General features: G+C 37.7%; 1 non-coding gene and 1 pseudogene across 1 annotated transcript; both read right to left on the bottom strand.

The window, feature by feature from the left end:
* Positions 1-3,677: 3,677 nt before the first annotated feature.
* LOC101437844 (nucleosome assembly protein 1-like 1) lies at positions 3,678-16,838 on the bottom strand (annotated as a pseudogene).
* On the bottom strand, positions 5,206-5,312 carry LOC111764191 (U6 spliceosomal RNA). The gene has a single exon (XR_002796871.1). It is a non-coding gene; the product is annotated as a U6 spliceosomal RNA (small nuclear RNA).
* Positions 16,839-19,235: the final 2,397 nt, after the last annotated feature.

Consider the following 19,235-nt stretch of genomic DNA (forward strand, 5'->3'; position numbering starts at 1 on the left):
AACACCTGCTAAACTTCTTCCAAAAAGGAGGAGCTGTTACCAGATAGGATGAAATGATTACAAAATAGCAGTGGACCCAAGCAGCACAGAGATGGGCTGTGGCAGATGCCATGGTGCCCCTTCCAGTATCTTCTCCAGGCCTGAGGAACTCAATTCCCCAACTGTTGGGGGTCCTGCCAGCTAAGGCTGACAGGTGAATCCCTCCAAAGGAACTGAAAGAGAGGTCCCTTGCCCGACCTGAGGGGCAGCTTGCATCAATTCCACATCCAAGGGCCATCTCATTGCAATGCTCCCTGAGGGATGAGCTAAAGCCCTTATGCAACTGCATTCCCTCTGCCCAGGACCCCTGCCCTCTCTTCTTCACAAGTGCTGTTACTGAAAGCACTTGCCAACAAGTTTTCTGCATTCTTATCTCCATCTCAATGGCAAAGTCTGTTTTCTAAGGAACCTGACTTAAGACAGGCAACTGCACTCACTGTGGGAGGGAATTGTTTTACAGTAACACCTGGGAAACCAAGAAAGTACCTATACCCATGGAACAGAGTAATGGGGCTGGAGGTTGGCAGCAGAGGGTGCCTCCAAACTTTGTTTCAATAATGGCTCTTATGTAAAATATCACCCAAATTACATCCATCTTCCCTACCATTACACCTTTCTCTGAGGCTTTTTTGGGTCTTGGGGCTAGACTTACCCCAGTTGTTAATCTTAGACAACCTTGAGTGTGCTGATTTTTCTCCTTCTGAGGAACAGCCAGGATGATTTTTTTTTATCACACATAGGATAAGTCCACCCAGTTGTATGTGGTGACAAATGACCTCTATATGTATTGGAGTTGGGAACTAGTTAAATTCTGGACAAAAGGGATTGTTTGATGAAGAGATTCTAAGACAGAGTTAAACCACACAGGTTTAAATATCTCCAGTGTATATTCCAGTGGGTTTCTCTATTGGGCCCCCTTCAATATTTCTCATTAATGTCCCATAACAGCTGTGCCTGTGGAAAGCCCAAACTTCTATTTGTCCAAGAGTAATTCTGAAAGGGTAAATGTGGAGTAAATATTCCCTTTAGATAGCAAAAGGCGAGTTCAAAGAGGAAGGAGTTTGAAAGGAGGATTACTAGAGTTCGAGGGCACCATGGTGAGGGAATAAAAGGGAATGACTTCAAAGACTCTTCCAGTGAGCATGGTTCCAGGAAGAAGAGTAGATGGATTAAGGTGCAGTTCACAGGTTCTATGATACCCCACTGGGAAGTCAGGTATTCTAACATATAATTACTCTTGAATTCTCTTTTCTGAGAACCAGAGCTTAAGATGTCATGCAAGTGGAGAAGCCACCAATGGGCTACAACCAGATCACTCTTGGCTGTTTAAATAACCTCTCCTTTGCCCCTGCCAATCCAAGTGTACTTGATACCATGAGGCAGCTGCATTGCCTGACCCTGTGAACTGCTCCTCTTGCCCCAGCCTGAAGTGTGACAGCACCCAGGTATTACCATTCACCTGCTTCACATCTCTTTCCTCCTCTGTCCTCCCTTTACATGCACAAGGGAGGAAAACCCCAGGATCCCTGATTTCTGGAGGGTGCCATTCCACCACTCAGTGCTGAATGGGAAGTGAGACAGCCTTTGGCTCGTGCCTGTGAGCCATTATGCCAGGTTTTGGCCAGTGGGGCATTTTATAAACAAAGTGTTACATCGATTAAGGCAGCATTGCCAGCCACAGAATAGACAATAAACCACAAGCAAGCACTCTTTCACAGAGAGCTGTGCACTTTCTGCAAGACTCTATGTCATCAATCACTTGCTGAACATGAGCGGTGTCAGCCTCTGAGCCGGTGTATAAAGTAAAAGGAAGCACAATGGCTTCTCAGCCCTTTGGCTACAGTCAAGTATAGTGTCTGTTCTATTTAATATCTAATACATCCTCTGTCCAAGGACAATAGATTTTGTGTGTTTTTGTTTATTAATTTTATTATTGGAATAATTAAAACACTTTAAAAATTATTGAAATGATAAAAGCACAACTATGAGATTATATCAAATACCATTGATTATACTATACTTTGGATGGATTTATGCTTTATTAATATGTATGAATAAAATAGATTTGTTAAAAAAAAAAAGGAAGTACAGTATCTGCATTCAAGGGGTTCAGTCTGGTAGGGACTGGGGCTCTGGGAAAGGCAGGCCTGGATTCAAATCTCTGTTCCTCCATTTACCTCTATAGGGCTTTTGGCAAGTTCCTTGCTTGGCTGGGCCCTCAATTTCCTAATCTGGAAAATGGAAATGTGCTCTTAGAGTTGCTTGGAGAATAAATTGGGACAAAATAAATAGCTTGCACTGTGCCTGGCACATAGAAAATACCCAATAAATGTCAGTTTCTATTATAATAATTGTTTAAGGTAGACAAGGACTGACTGAGACAGTGTCAAAGACACTTTAGTCAAACATGCTAAAATGCCCAATACCAAAGTCACCTGAGGTTAAAGCCATGGGAGGCTGTAATTACCACCACTCAGTCTCCACATTATGATGTTCTGCATTTCTGTGTTATCACTCCTGTCACTGGTCAGGATTCCAAGATCCCAACAAGAAGCAGAGAATAAATAAAGCCCCTTCATGCCCTGCACACACCCCAGATAGCAAGCTGTTCCCTGCTTGCCAGCAAGTGGGAGGCATGAGTCCAGGGTAGAGTGACGGGGAGGTCCAGCACACTGACAGCAAGGTCCTCACATTGCTTTAATTTTAATCTTCATCCATCTGTAAACTGGATTTGAATTAAAAGGAAAACGAATAAATGTTACCCCTAAGAGATAAAGTGTTTTCATATAACAGTGACCACTTTGTACACTTTTTGAAAATTGTATTTGGCATTTTTATTTTAGGCTGCAAAAACAAAAACAAGCAAACAAACAAACGACATTACTTTAAATAGGATTTGGCAAATGAGGAAAATTCATCCTTACCAGGGAAGCAGAAGCTAGACCCTACCACAAAGAAAAAAGTGTTCAGTTATGGAGTTTAAATTTTTAAAAGTCCAGTTAAATCGCAAGATGCCAACTTATTAAAGTAATTAGTTTTTATTCATCTTCCTATAATTGCCAATAACCATAATGTAAGAGTTAGATATCCTCATAAAGATGGCACCCAAAATACAAAAATCTATAAATAATCTGATATTTCTTACTGGAAATTCTTAGCCATATACTTGTCTCACAAAGTTAAAAAAAAAAAATCAAGAATCTTCTTCTTTAGGATAAGCCACTGCATTTCTCTATCAAAGTAATAAAAGGTACAGCAAATGCAAGCAGACTTCAACCTATTCAACTACAGACTGAAAAATACTTTGGTTCTTCAGGAAAAAATTTTGCAAAGCAAACAGATTTGTTTCATTTAACAGTTGTTAATTTTCATAGCTGTACTTCAGTGGTTACATGACAAAAACACTCCACAAGAACCAAACTATGTAAGTTATCAATGAACATGCTTGAGAGAGTTTGTGCATTCAACATAGCTGGCAGAAAAATTATAGTTAAAAGGCTAGGTAGAACAAACTGGTCTTTAAAATATGAGTTCCTTTTCCTTAAAGAAAAAAAATTACCAAGTCTACCAAGAAATACACAATGTAAGGTTGTAAGTGAATAATAGTCATGCTTAGGCTATTAGAGAGCAGGTGAATCTCAAGGCCACAGACATCCTGCTGCACTGCTGCTTGTGCTAGCTGGGTTTGGTTCTCCCTTGGGATCATAGTCTAGATCATATTCCTCATTTCCTCCCTCTTCTCCCTCCTCATTCACTTCTTCACCTTTGTAATCATCATCTTCTGTGGCTTCTCCAATAGAGTATAACACTGATCTTGGAATTACTGACTCTCTTTAAAAGTGACCAGTTGCAAAGTCTGCAGCAAGGATAGCTTCAGAAGCAGCATCCAGATCTCCACTCTCAGGAGCATCCAGAGGAGCAAAAAATTTAAAGAAGTAGTCATTGGAAATGGTTTTAGTCATGACATGAACTGTCCCACATCCCTTGTATTGTTGCATCTTCTTGATGGTTTTTCAAGTGACATTCTTCCCTGATTTCCAATCTACCTGACACCCTGTACAACCCATAATTTCTGGTCCATCGAAAGAAAAGGAGTCATGGGAAACGGACTTTGGCCCAGTGGTTAGGGCGTCCGTCTACCACATGGGAGGCCCGCGGTTCAAGCCCCGGGCCTTCTTGACCCGTGTGGAGCTGGCCCATGCGCAGTGCTGATGCGCGCAAGGAGTGCCCTGCCACACAGGGGTGTCCCCCGCGTAGGGGAGCCCCACGCGCAAGGAGTGCACCCGTAAGGAGAGCCGCCCAGCGCGAAGGAGGGAGCAGCCTGCCGAGGAATGGCGCCGCCCACACTTCCCGTGCCGCTGACGACAACAGAAGCGGACAAAGAAACAAGACGCAGCAAAAAGACACAGAAAACAGACAACCGGGGGAGGGGAGGGGAAGGGAATTAAATAAATAAATAAATAAATAAATAAATAAATAAATAAATAAATAAAAAAGAAAAGGAGTCATAATCAACTGGTTCTGACCTCACCCTATATGTCTTTGTCAACATTTGTGAAATATTCATTGGGTTCAAAGTGAAATTCCAAAACAAAATTCAGAGGCTAGGCAACATCTGAGAACTTTAATATCCTTCAAGTAATTCAAAATGGGTTTCACCATGTTCCTGAACCATATTGCTGTGCAAGTCAACATTCTTAAAAACAGTCAACCAAAATTCAGGATTTCCTTTGGGGTCTTCTTTGTCTTCAACCTTTTTCTCATCTTCAGTCTTGGCCTTTTCTTTCAGCTCCTCCAAAGTCGTCACCCTCATCTGGTTTCCAGTTACATTCTTCTTCCCTGAGTTCATAAATTGCATCGATGATCTCAAATCACTTACCAAATAGGGACTGATAGAGAACAGCCTAGCTTCTTTCAAGATCATGAACTTCTTCACAGAATTTGTGCTCTATCTGTGCACATTTATCTTAAAGGTTTTTTAAAGAATAAATTATTTTTATTAGAGAAGTTGTGAACTTACAAAGCAATCACGCGTTGTGTGCAGAATTCCCATACAACGCCCCTCCACCAGCACCTTACATTGTCGTGGAACACTTGCTACAGGTTAGGAAAGAACTCATCAGACTGTTACTACTAACTATGGTCCATAGCATATATTTGGTATATAAAAATATGGAACTTTTTGCAAATTTGTGTGTCATCCTTGTGCAGAGGCCATCCTAATCTTCTCTGTATCATTTCAATTTTAGTATATGTGCAACTGAAGTGAGCACCAACTTGAAAGGTTTTGAGGGTCTTCATTCATCTTATAAATACTCTGGGCAAACTTTCAGTATAAAATGTTGGTGTTTCTACCAGATCATCAAGTCTTTCTTGAAGGGCTATAAGATCTGAGGATTTTGCATCATTTGAACAACCAGCTGATGCACTTTGATTTTTGTTTCTTCACCAGTTTCTTCTACTTCTTCAACATCATACAAATCTTGATGAAGTTCAGACTGTTCTTTACTGGAATATGGATGTGATGGCTAGAGCTCCAACAGTCACCTTGGATGATGAATCATCTGGGCAATGTCTGTTTTGTTTTAAGAACTCCAAATATCGGCTGCTAGTACAGAGAGCCAGGCCACCAGAGCTGCGCAAGCTGTGACTCAGTGCTGCAACTGCAGCCGGAGGAGCAGGAGGAGGCACCACTAGCAGATGGTGCTGTAAGAGCCACAGTTTCTACTTAAAGGAAAAACAACTTCATGTTTTGGGTTTATATTGTAGGCAAGCTTCTCCAATGCTATTAATACACATTGCCTCTCTTATCCCCACCCTTCCCTTGTTCACAGGTTCCCCCACACTGCCAAATTTCCACATATTAAGAAATCAAGTGTAATTTGGGGAGGGGGATTTGAAAACTGACAGAGATAATGAGCAACTGTGGAAAACGTGGTTCTAATATGTCAGTGGCCGGTCAGTCAATGGGCATTTTATTAGTTGTTCACTGGCTATGTGATGCTTGTGTTAGATATTATAATTTAACAAAGATGCATTGTAATGAAAGAAACTTAGTTCAATTCACATAACATACTCTGCCAGGAATCAGTTACTAGAAAGGACCATTTTCAATGGAAAATTCAGGTGTGCGGAAAGGTTTTTTTTGTTTGGTTTCAACTCAGGCTAGCTTATAATTAAAAGTGTAATGGTATGAACAATAATTGCCATGTTTTTCTTCAAGGCTTAAAAGCATTTGCTGGAAAATGATGATTTGATTTAGCAACTGCTTCAGGCAGCCAACCAAGATGTATGCCTGGAAAAAGAACCCCATGTCCCGACCATAACCTTTAAGAGAGGCAAGGGCTAATCTGAGCCCGTTACAGCTCCAACCACTGTGCTCAGAAGTATAAATATTCCTGTCTTTGACTGGCATTTAGCATTATAAAAGAAGACTGATGTCCTCTATTACAGCAAGGGAAGAATCATCAATTCAGCTCACATGAAGATTTTCTAGGTCCTTGCGTCAATCATTTCATAAAATTATTGATTAAAAGAAATAGAAAAGGAGTGAAATGGCATAAATAATAGAAAAACATTGAAAACCTGCACACACTCGGTGTTTTTGAGCTTCTAATGCAGTTCTCAATTCAAATTTAACTTTCAAACATAAATGCCAGGGACTGTGCCATCATTTTACTGAGCATCCAAGGACAATCAATTGCATCCATCTACTTAGTACACAGACACACATTATACCAAAATATGAAACCCTAGGGTTCAGATTCTAAATTTATTTTTATTTAAAGTATAACATACATTTAAAAGAGAGCATAGTGTACAGCTTGAAGAATTATAGCAAAGTAAACGTACAAGTGGCTACATCAGAAATAGGATATTATCCATCCCCCACAATCCTAAAGGCCGCCCTGAATCAGTATTCCCTCCTCTTCCTTCAAAGGTAATAGTATTTATTCCTAACACCATAGATCAATTTTGTCTCTCTGTGAACTTTATGTAAATCAAATCATAGAGCATGTATGATCATGTGCCTGGCTTCTCAATAGTATAGTTTATGAGAAACATTCATTTTATGAAATCCATTGTTCTTTTTTTTTCATTGTTACAATGGAAACAAAAAATAAATTTAGTCATTCTACTATTGGTGAATATTTGGATTATTTCCAGTTTGGGGATAGTACAAATAATTCTGCTGTAGATATACTTGTACATGTTTTTGGTGCACATGTGCAAACATTTCTTTAAAAGATATACCTAAGAGGATAAGTACTGGTTCCTGGGGTATGTGCATATTTAATATTAGTAAATAATGACAAACACCTTTCCTAGGGAGCTGTACCAAATTACACTTCTACCAGCAGTGAGTTTCCACCTCTCCACCTCTTCACCAACACTTAAATAGACACCAATCTATTTAATTTTAGACATTCGGGTGGGTAACCCATGGAGGTTTAAATTTGCCTTTCACTGATGACTAATGTGATCTGAGACTATTTCATATGTTTATTGATTATTTGAACATCCTTTTCAGGATGTTTAGCTTTCTTGTCCTTTTTCATATTGAGTTATCTATCTTATTGATTTGAAACAATTCTTTATATATTCTGGAAAAGGGACTTGTCTTAGTTTATACATGTTGTCAGCATAGAATTATCTCCTTCTCTTTGACACGTCTCACTTTCTTAATGATGTCTTTTGATAAGTTGGCAAAATATCAATCTTGCTCTTGATAGGTATTATTTTTTCATTCTCTTTATACCATAAAGATGTTATAAATTATTTTTTATAAGTTTTATTATTGTTTTTATCTTTCTCACTTAGTTCTACAATCTAAATGTAACTAATTTTGTTTGTGGTATGAAATAATGGTCAATCTTTTTCCCGTATGACATCCAAAGAATTTTATTGAAAATACTTTTCTTTTTTCTCTGTTCTGCAGAGCAACTTTTGTCATGAACCAAGTGTTCGTGAATGCAAGGGTTAGTTTTCATATTCTCTATTCTGTTCCTTTGGTCTCTTTGTCTATCTTTGCATTAACAGTACATTTGCTTAATTATTACAGTGTTACAATAAATCTTTTTATTTGTAAGCCTTTTCTTTGGTCTTCTTCAAAATTGTCTTTACTGTTCTTGGTATTTTGCTCTCCATATAAAATTTCAAATCAATTTTCATGAAATAATTCTCCTAGGACATTCACTGGGGTTTCATTGAAACTGTAGATAGATTTGGGAGAGAACTGTGAGTAAAATATGCCCTATTCCTCCATTTATTTAGATCATCTTTAATTTCTTTCAAGGATGCGTAAATTTATCTCTTGAAACTGTTAGACTTATAATTATATTCCAGCTATTTTATGTAGATATAATTTTAGCTATTTAGATTATTAAATCCTGGCTATTTAATGTGATTTTGGTATTTTTGAAATTTTATTTTCTGTTTTTGGTATATAGAAATACAATTGCTTTTTGTATATTGACTTGTGTCTGACAATATGATATTAAACTTACACAGTAATTCTAATAATTTAGCTATAGATCCTTTTGGATTTTTTGCTTATACAGTCAAGTTATTGGGGAAAAAAATATGGTTTTCTTTCTTTCTAATTTCATACTTTTTTCATGTCATATTGAACTGATTATAGAATACTTTAAAATATATTCCTAAATCCAAATGATGACAGGGACAACCTTGTCTCACAATATCAGAGGAAAGCTTTCAACATTTTACCAATAACCCTGTTGTTTTCTGTAGATTTATTTAGTCGTCATTTATCAGATTAAGGAAGTTTTCTCCTTTCCTTAGTTTAAATGAATGTGAATTTCATTGAATTCTTTATTTTGTTAACATGGAAAACATTATTGACTGATTTCTAAATGTTAAATTTTCCTTATATTTCTAAACAAATCCAACTTGATCACAATTATCTTTTGGATATAAATATGCTGCTCTATTATTTGTTAATGTTTGTGTAAGATTTGACCTTTAGTTTTACTTTCCTATAATATTTTATTAGATTTTGGTATCATAAGCTGAGTTGGAAACTTTCCTCTTACAAATGTATTCTTTGGAAGAGTTTGCATATGACCATTTGCCAAACAGTTTGTAAGATATGGTAAATCAAGAAAAAAGAACAGATGAGATTTTCCAAGTATAACCTACATTGAATATATTTGGATATATAAGAATCTTATTACAGCCTCTTTATGACAGCAACATCAATATTAGTAAATTGTAATATATCTTGAATGTAGTTTGATAGAGAGGATTAATACCTGTCATATGCAAGGCACTGAACTGTATAGGGTGAAAGAAAAAAAGAATGAAGACATAATGTTCTGCCTTTAAAGGACTTTCATTCATTTCTTTAGGAAAATAGAAGCAATAATCATAAGAAACTTCCCAAAAGCTTTCACCACCACATCTAACAATCTGCCAGTATTAATGCACTCAGACTCTGTCTTACCTCCAGTTACTAGGGATGAACTGCCTGAGGTACCAGCTAAGCCCACCTCCTCCACTTGTGCAGTGGAGCTTATGGACTTGGCTCTAGCAATTTTCCTCCCTTCTCCTGTACCATGGGTATTTTCCTCCATTCTCTGAATCATTCCAGTCACACCCATGTACTGCTTGTTCTTCTATCTTAAAAAACATAAACCCCCCAAACCATTCCTAACCCTACTTCCCTTGAGTTGCTACATTTCTCCCCTCCCCTTTACATCTTTTCAATCTTCATTTTCCTTCCTCCAAGTCTCTTAAACACAATCAAGCTTTTGTTCCACCACTCTTCTCAGCCTGCTTTTGTCAGGGTCATCAACAACCTCCATATTGTTAAATCCTTTGGTTATTTCCCAGTTTTCATCTTACTTTGACCTGATTGATCTAATAGAATTGATATACTCTCCCATTAGAAATACTTCACTTGTTTTTTTTAAAGCATTCACTTTTCTTATTTCCTTCCTATTTGATTAGGTATTCCTTCTGACTGCCTGACCTTTTAAAGCTGGGAAGCCCCAGAGTTCAGTCTTCATAAAACTTCTCTATTTGCAATCACTGCCTTGGTGATCTTAACAAGTTTCTTTGCTTAAAGGCCATCTATTCACTAATGACTCCTAATATGTAAATTTCTAGCATAGGTCTCTCTCCTGAGCTCTGTAGTTCACTGTCTACGTGACATTGCAACTTGGTAGTCTACTAAGCTGCTCTCTCCCCTTCCCCATCTCCCATCTCACTCAATAGAAACTATGGTTCCTTAGGCTCCAAACTGTGGAGTCATTTTTGACTCCTATTTTGTTAATATCCTATATTCAATTTATTAGAAAACCCTGCTGGTTCTGCCTTCAGAATACATCCAAACCATTTCCGCTTTTTATCATGTCTACTGAGTCACCATCATCTCTCACTTGGATTATTTCTAACCCCTGAATTGACCTTTCTGCTTCCATGTGTTACTCTGTTTTAATCAGTGTGCTACAGAGCTACCAGAATGATCCGGTAAAAATATATGTCAGATCTTGTCACTCGTCTACTCAAAAACTTCCCTTGTTCTCAAAAGGTCCTCGTTACCTCTCTGTTCTCATCTCCTGTTCTCTCCTCTGCTCACCATCCAGTCTTACTAACTCCTCTGTTATTCCCTGGACAAGCAAAAAAGCTTCCTTTAACAGGACATTTGCACTTGATGCTATTTTACAGTTGAGAACATTCCTTCATTTACTCTAAGTCTTGGTACAAATATTTTTTCAGGGAGGTTTTCCATGAGCTTTTTAAGATGTAAACTGTTGTAGCACCCACAGCACTTCCTCTCCCCATCTCTTGCTTTATTTTTTTCATAGCATTTGTCACTCACTAGCATACTTATTTATTTTATTTTAGCCATTTCCCTCCACTAAAACAGTTTCTAAGACAGTGCTGGGAACATAGCTGGTACTCAATTAAAAAGGCATGCATTTTTTAAAAATGTTATGAGATTTCAAGCATTACTTCTAGTTGGGTTTATCTGGGAATACTTCAGAAAATAGGTGAGATAAAGCTTGATTACTAATTGAAAAATACTGCTGAGCATCAACATAACAGGGGCCATGAAAGTCAATACCATAGATGTAAAAAAAAAAAGAATAAAATCTAGTTTCTAACCTCAAAACATATAATTTTTCATACATGTCCTTCTTCTCCAATATATATTTTGCTCCAAAGCTTCTTCCTTTTCTCTAAAGAGACTTAGATGAAAAATGTTGCAAAGTTGTATGACTCTCTTCATTTGCCATTGGAAACATCACACCATAAACATTGACCTCCTTCTTTCATATTTTTCCTGTGTCTTTCTTTGTTCTTCAAATTATTTTTTTAAAGAACATTGTTTTGTTTTGTTTTTTCAAATTTACTTTTGGGTCTCTACACTTGATCTTAGCTAACATGCCAAGAAGTGATTAAAAGAGTTCTAGATATTATGCCAAATGTGAACAAGTAAATTCCAAAACAGCAGTAAATAATAGATTTCAACAGGTTTGAGTGGGACTAGTCTTCCAAGAATGGAGAGGAAGGTGTGTAATCCTACTTAACATTTTATACTATATGCAAACTCACTCTTGCTCATTGGACAAAAGATTAGAGGTTAAAGCTATATGATTTACTTTGTTGTTTTCTTTCAGTTTCAATAGGGAAGATTTATAGAATAATAGAATTTTTGGTTCAAAACCACAGCAATGTCTGCATTGATAATAGCGACATTTTGTGCTTAAAAAACAATTGTTAAATGAACAAACAAATGAATCATTATCATTGTCCACCATTACTTGATGTCTCCCTTCTCACCTAGTAATCTTGACACTTTTGAGAATAGGTGTAATTATATATATATATACACACACACACACATTTTTTAAGGGTCATATCAGTTTTGAAATTTTACAAATCCACTATTTCATTACTACATAAATTTTATGATCATAAAGTCTAATAAAGAAACTGTACTGGGCTTACAATTTTTTATTTATTTTTACCTTGTTTATCTAATTGAATAATTTGCTAAAGATCATGACAATAAGTGAATAATATCAATTGATACATAGGGAATTCCTCCTGATGAGAAGTGACGACTTAACCTCTCCATAAGTTACTGAGTGCTCGCTTCATCCCTCACCATTTTGCCCAGAAACATTACAGCCCCAGTTGGGAGGTGGCAGGAAGAAAACATTATTATTACTAAATCACATTAGCTGTATCTGCAAGAAGGAAGTCCAGGAAATTATGTTGGCTGCAATCTCTGTTTTCATAAAAGCCTATTGAGAATGTAAGGAGCTGTCTCAAGGGGCCAGGGGCCTTGGCTAACATACTTCCTCTTGGATAAGGGAATTAAGCCAAATACAAGGCTCATCATAACCAAAACCCATATTTGACCCAATTTCTACATATTTAACATGAAAATAATTTTTTTTCAGCCTGACTTACCCAAAAAATGTGCTAATTTGCAAAATTTAATTTTGAATAAAAGCCATGCCATTGGCAACACTATTGTTTTAAGGGCTCATAATCTAGTATTTCATAAACTAGGTATATGTATCTTATTGATTAAAATCATTGAGTTTCTTCTTTACATTCCTAGACTATTGCTAAAAACAATATTTACTAAATGTAATAGGCAACATATCAGGCTTTCAGTAATTGTTAGACCAAATTGAGAGTATAAAATATGACTTGTCATTGAGTAGATTATGGTACATTGTACTCTTATTCATTTAAGAAAAACTATATGCAGAAGTACAATAGGTTTTTAATTCAATATTTATGCATATTCCTTTATCCAGTATAGATATGGTAGGAATTACTTATGTTATGTCTATATCTTTTAGAGGCCAGGTTGAATTGACTAGTCATAGAAAAACAATCTCAGAGTTATAAAGGAGTTTAAATTCACTTATCTATCAATCTGATAATAGATGCTGTTCTCCCACGTTCTTTCCAAGTGGTCCAGGCAGTGTCTGAACACCTCCACTTACAGAGAAGCCATAACATCATGAGTAGAGTTACCTTACTGTAAGGGGTTAAGTGAGGATGAGTGGGAAGGGAGCTCCAGAAAGAGTGATAAGTATGTGTAAAGGTGTAAAGTCTCCCAGGAGGGAGGCACATGGAGAGTTCAAGGAGATGAACAGTGCAGGCAGGACTGGAAAACAAGAGCAAGGGAAACAGTAGGGTCAGATGAGGCCACAGAGGCAAGTTGCCGCCAGAGCACACAAGTCTTGAGAGAAAGTCATGATAATGATTTTGGCCTTCTGCTAAGAACTATGTGCAGTCACAAAAGGAATTTAAGTCCTGCAGTGACCTGATTAGAATCGCACTTTTAAAAGGTCACCCTGGCTGCTATGTGAATAGATTGGAGTAGTGAGACAAGACTCAGACAAACTCTGAATATTGCCACCTGCTGCTGTATGGTACCTGTGAGAGTCCACCATCATTCCTCACGATTATCAGCTAGAAGCAGAATTTACTGGTGCACATTCGTACACCAGGGTACAGGCTCGGCTGATTTCATAACCAGCAGGGGAAGAACAGCTTGTGGTATGTCATAAAGTGTGCACTTTGCCTCCTGCAGCTGCCACATGATAGGTAGGGAGAGGAATTTTGACTGCCAGCCAACCACAGGTGCAAGGGAATGGCTCGCCCACTTCCTGTGGGCCCTAGGTATAAAAGCTTTAAACACCTGCCAAACCACTGCTCCACTGCCAAATCTGTACACTGAACTAGCATAGCCTAGCTGAGCAACCCTTTCTTCCACCCGCCGGAAGGACTATTACAATTAATACACAGACGCATCATTCAAAACTTTCCTTTACACAATTCCCATGACATGTACTCATGTGCTTAGAAAGAATGTATTAACCTTTACAAATGCAGCATCAATGGCTCCACACAAAGCCCAGTGTAATTATCCTCTGGGTAAACGACAATAAGGAGGAGTGGCATGGATCATCTCATATTAGAGGGACCAGACGTTACAGACGAGAGAAAAAAGAGCATGCTAGCAAATATTTTGTGCATTATGTTTAACACTTGTAATAATTTCCTTACTGATCTAAATAGGCAAATATAGCACACAAGCCAAATCCAATCCACCACCTGTTTTTGTAGTACAGTTTTGTTGGAACACAGCCACACCCATTTGTTTACATATTGTCTATGACTGCTTTCACCCTGCAATAGCAGGCTTGAGCAGGTGCAACAGAAACTGCATTGTCCATGGAACCTAAAGCATTCATGACCTGGCCCTTTAAAGAGAAAGGGTGCCTATGCTGGCCTATCTCTTCAGCAACCTTTACACCAAATTCTTGCTGTCGATGGAAACAGTTGCTTACTATGGAAAATTCAATTTGTTACTAGTAATAAATGAAAATTGAATTGTCAATTCTTCTTTTTTTTTTTTTTAAAGATTTATTTATTTATTTAATTTGCCCCCCCCCCCCCCCCGGTTGTCTGTTCTTGGTGTCTATTTGCTGCGTCTTGTTTCTTTGTCTGCTTCTGTTGTCGTCAGCGGCACGGGAAGTGTGGGCGGCGCCATTCCTGGGCAGGCTGCTCTTTCTTTTCACGCTGGGCGGCTTGCCTCACGGGCGCACTCCTTGCGCGTGGGGCTCCCCCACGTGGGGGACACCCCTGCGTGGCACGGCACTCCTTGCGCGCATCAGCACCGCGCATGGCCAGCTCCACATGGGTCAAGGAGGCCCGGGGTTTGAACCGCGGACCTCCCATGTGGTAGACGGACGCCCTAAGCACTGGGCCAAAGTCCGTTTCCCTGTCAATTCTTCTTGAAGTCCCAAAATTAGGCTAAATATTGCTCTCAGAGTGGACATTTTTGTGTTTGAAAAGCACAGGTTTTCTTTTTTTAAAAAACAAAACAAAAACATGGTCATTAAATTAAACACTTTTTAAAATAATTGGAGGAGAAAATTGTTTTTCAAAAGTTCAGAATGGCATCTTTAAACCAATATTTGATTTTAAAAATCACAAATTTTTTAGTTCCGTCCACCTGTCCTTAATTCCACCATATCACAGCCCTCTTATAGAAAATGTTTAAATAGAACTGGACCCATTGAGGAATGTGCTATTATGAGTAAGATCTATATAACAGGAAAACCTCAGTGGCAGTCTGTTGCTCTAGGCAAACTGTAAATCCATTCCTGCTCAGCTGTCCTTGTGCAGAAACAGCCAGGTGTGGGTTAGGTTTCTCACACAGAAACTGGCATCCCAGCTGCCTGGTTAATACTCTGGCCGTTTGACCCAGTGAACCTCCTGAGCCGAGGGAAATTAATGTCGAGTGTTGGGGCACAGTAAATAGGTATAAATTTGATTTGTTTTCTAACATTATCTATCTGAATAGTTTGGAACAGAGTTCAAGTCCAGTAGAATTTAGGGCTAGAAAGAACCTTATAGTTTTGTGATTTAATGGTCACAAAGCTCATATTTAACAGACCTCAGGAGACAATCCAGGAATCCAATTTCTGATTAAAACACGTGGAAGCATGAAAAAGTCTGACAAGACCAAGATGAGGCACGAACAGGCACATCTCTCACCCACTACAGGTGGGAGTGTGAACTGGCATATCGCTTTGAACAGCAATTTGACATTACCTTGTAAAACTGAATATTTGCAAATCCTATGACCCAGAAAGTTTACTTCCGTGTCTGTACTCTAGAGAAATTTATATGCACTTGGAGTCATAAAACAAATTTTCATGAGAACATTGTTTGCAATAGAAAAAATGGAAACAAGTGCTCCTCCATGGGAACAAATGGATAAATAAATTGCAAAACATTCATGTAATGTAATACTATTTATCAAAGAAGTTGAGTTAACTAGAACTGCAGTCTAGAAGAATAGCAAAAGCAAAATGTTGAAGGAAGCAAATCCCAGAGGAAGAAATCAGGGGAATAAATGCACAATTCAGGACAGTGATTATCTCTAGTAAGGAAGGAGAGGGATGTAGACAGGAAGAATATACTGGGGAATCCAGTGAGGTTGATAGTAGCATATTTCTATATTTCTAAATATATTGTATTTCTACTATATTTCCAAAAATTGTGCTTAACAAAACCCTTTCAAATGGGGTTTTCCTCTGCAACCAAACTTTGCTCTCCAGCTGAGCTTGATGATAAATCTTCTGTCTTAAATTTACCCACATCTTATTTCCTTCCATATCTCCATCTCTCAACTAGCACAAGAAACAGTTAACATGAAAATGAAAAATGTGTTTATAAGTTTGACTGCCACTTCTCTAACTATTTTTATATTGATCCTCACCAAAAAAATGTACACCCACTTTAAAAATGAAACAGAAACTAGAAATAATAACCAAGATAATATTCAAATTTTTTCTTTGCTTTTATTTATTTTTAAGGGAGCATAATAACTTTTTCCCTCTTTCACTGATACCTAATAGCTTGAGCTGGATGTCACTTTATTTTGATAAAGGGACCATAACTAATCTCAAAGGAACTATACCTCCTACGATACTCCAGATTAATTTAAATGCCACTGAAAAAAACATTAATTGATTAAACAAAGAAAAATAATAACACTTTTCATTTTCTTTTAAATTTGAAATAAGCATTTGGCAAAATATCTAACCATTTCTGATACCCAGGTATTTTATTTGGCTCTTTGGTTTTGAATACTATGACTTAGACAAATAACTCAGGTATGAGGACATTTTCTCTACTTTTATACCTCGTTGTATCTGAAGAAGAATATCCCTATCGTCACAATTTCTGTGATTATTGGCAAACGCCATTCTTTTTTTTACCTCTTTGCCCATTTCCGGTATAGATCATGTTCATGAATTGATCTCTATTACCTATTCCCGAAGCCCATTGTGGTTACTTGTTTAAAACTAGAGTGATTTCATGTACATTTCCCATGTCCCTTGAGATCTGGTATTTCACCACAGTGAGCTTTTTGAAGAGACAACAATTCCAAAGTAGTATAGTTGAGTTCAGAATAAAGGGTCTTCTTGAAGGACCCTACTACAGATTCAATTCACCAAGCTGTACTGGACTCAAAACACAGGCTAACAAGCCTACAACAAAGCCCAGATCAACCTGACCTACTACGCTGTAAATGATATTTCAAACTTCTGTACATTCCTCAAATTGCATATCTGCTCATTTCCCTCCTTACTCCAAAGAAATAATCTCATTTCTAATTTACAGGAAATAGAAGCCTTCCAACAGGAGCTCCCTCTAATCTCTACCTGGAAACCTACATCTGCACCATGCTCCCTCCTCCCCTCTGTTTATTCCAAGGCCAATTCTTTTTTGTTGGGTTCTAAAGCCCCTCTCCTCAGAAAATTTTAATGATTAATTATTGCTTTAAATCATTTACCTTCAATCTTTTCTTTATATGAAATCAGCTACATGAAAAAGTAAGATTACTAAGTATCTTCCATCTCATAATGCTTTTGCAATTCATCCTTATTGTTCCATGTCTTGATAGTTGTTCCTTTTTTATTGTTAAGGAGTATTTCATTGTAAGAATGTATTACAATTTGTTTATCCATTTACCAGTTGTAAACAATCAATAATTAATATAGGAAAAATCAAGAATATGTTTTGAGAATGACCAAAATTTGAGAAACAGCCCAAGAGGAAGAACTCAGGCCAGTAGCTAGATGAGTGGTTAGTCTAGCTAGCTCACTCTTCATCTAGCTCTCATAACCAAATTTTCCTTCCTTCCTAATTTCTATTCTAAAAAAATCTCAACTTCTTTTATTATAGCTGTTCCCTACTTTCTTAAATTTCTTTCTATTTTCTTTGGAGTTCTCAGTTGATTCTGTCTAAGTTCTAAGTATATCAAAGGCTGATTTTGTATAACAAAGCAGATTCTGCTGTGGTATGGTTAAAACCACAGGCACTCCAAAAGTCATTAAAAAAGCAAAGCCTTCTAAGCCAGCTTATTTTTTAATGTATAAATTAGTCAGAGAAAAACGATTTAAAATGTTTTTGTGTGCACAAGGCCACCCTGCCATGCCAGATGAATTCCATCATCCAGAAATAGCTCTGCTACCTCCAGGTCATTGTGAAACCCTCAAGCTAATTTCAAGACAGACAGTAGACTTTGAATCCATAGAAGCTTTTGAAATGCAAGTGGTTGCAGGTCTATTTTCCTAGGTTACAAAAAACAATTCCAAAAGTGACCATTCTTTATACCTCTTGTATACAATTTCTGTACATTCTTTCCACTTTCACTGCCTTCTTTGCCTATGCTTTTGTTGGCTATTGCCTTTTCTTCCATACAGTCTTTCTGTTTTTCATTTGTGGTGATGAAATCAATAATTAGATTATGATGTACATCCAAATAAAGTTGTGCTATTTTTCAAGGCAGAGAATAAAACCAACACTGTGTTCTCATTTTTATTCTTCAGCAGTTTTTAGTTGCATTGCATCAGTGAAATTTTACCAGAAAATTCAATACTAATAATTCTGCCAATCTTATTTTCAGAGTTGGGCTTTTCATGTGTGCTGTGCTTGGCACTAGGTTTTGCCTGATTTGGAGTCTATTTAATCACTTTGGCTTCATATGATATTGGGAATCCTGACACAAATTTGCCATGGGATCACACGCTGTTACAGAAACAAACATAAATTTGCTGAGGACTGACAAATTCACAGCAGGCTGATTGCAGCAGCCTGGCCCCATGTACCAACCAGGCTCCAGAGGCAGGGAAGCCGGAGACATGAGCACAGAATGGGGAAGACATCAAAGGAAGGTATGCACGTTCTTCCTGAGATATCTCTTTGACCATAGCAAGCTACCACATCTCCAGCAAAGGAAGTAAGGCAGTGTGACAAGGTGAAAATAGCACTAGACTAGTAGTTATGAAGACTGGGTTAGAAACTGCTTTAGTCTACTAGGCTGCCGAAAACAATATTCCAGAAATGGGTTGGCTTTTACAACGGACATTTGTTAGCTTATATCAAGTTTACAGTTCCAAGGCTGAGAAAAATGTTCAAATGAAGGCATCGTCAGGTGACACTTTCTCTCTGAAGACTGTCTGCCAGAGATCCTGGACTCTGTCAAATGGCAAGGCACATGGCAGTGTTTGCTGGTCTCTCCCTTCCCTTCCAGGTTTCCTTCTTTTAGCTGCTTGCTTCTGTGGCTTTTTTTCTCTTTGTCCCCATATTCATCCCATTTATAAAGGACTCCAGTAAGAAGA

This window comes from Dasypus novemcinctus, chromosome 7 (genome assembly GCF_030445035.2).
Source record: "Dasypus novemcinctus isolate mDasNov1 chromosome 7, mDasNov1.1.hap2, whole genome shotgun sequence".
Classification (NCBI taxonomy): domain Eukaryota; kingdom Metazoa; phylum Chordata; class Mammalia; order Cingulata; family Dasypodidae; genus Dasypus; species Dasypus novemcinctus.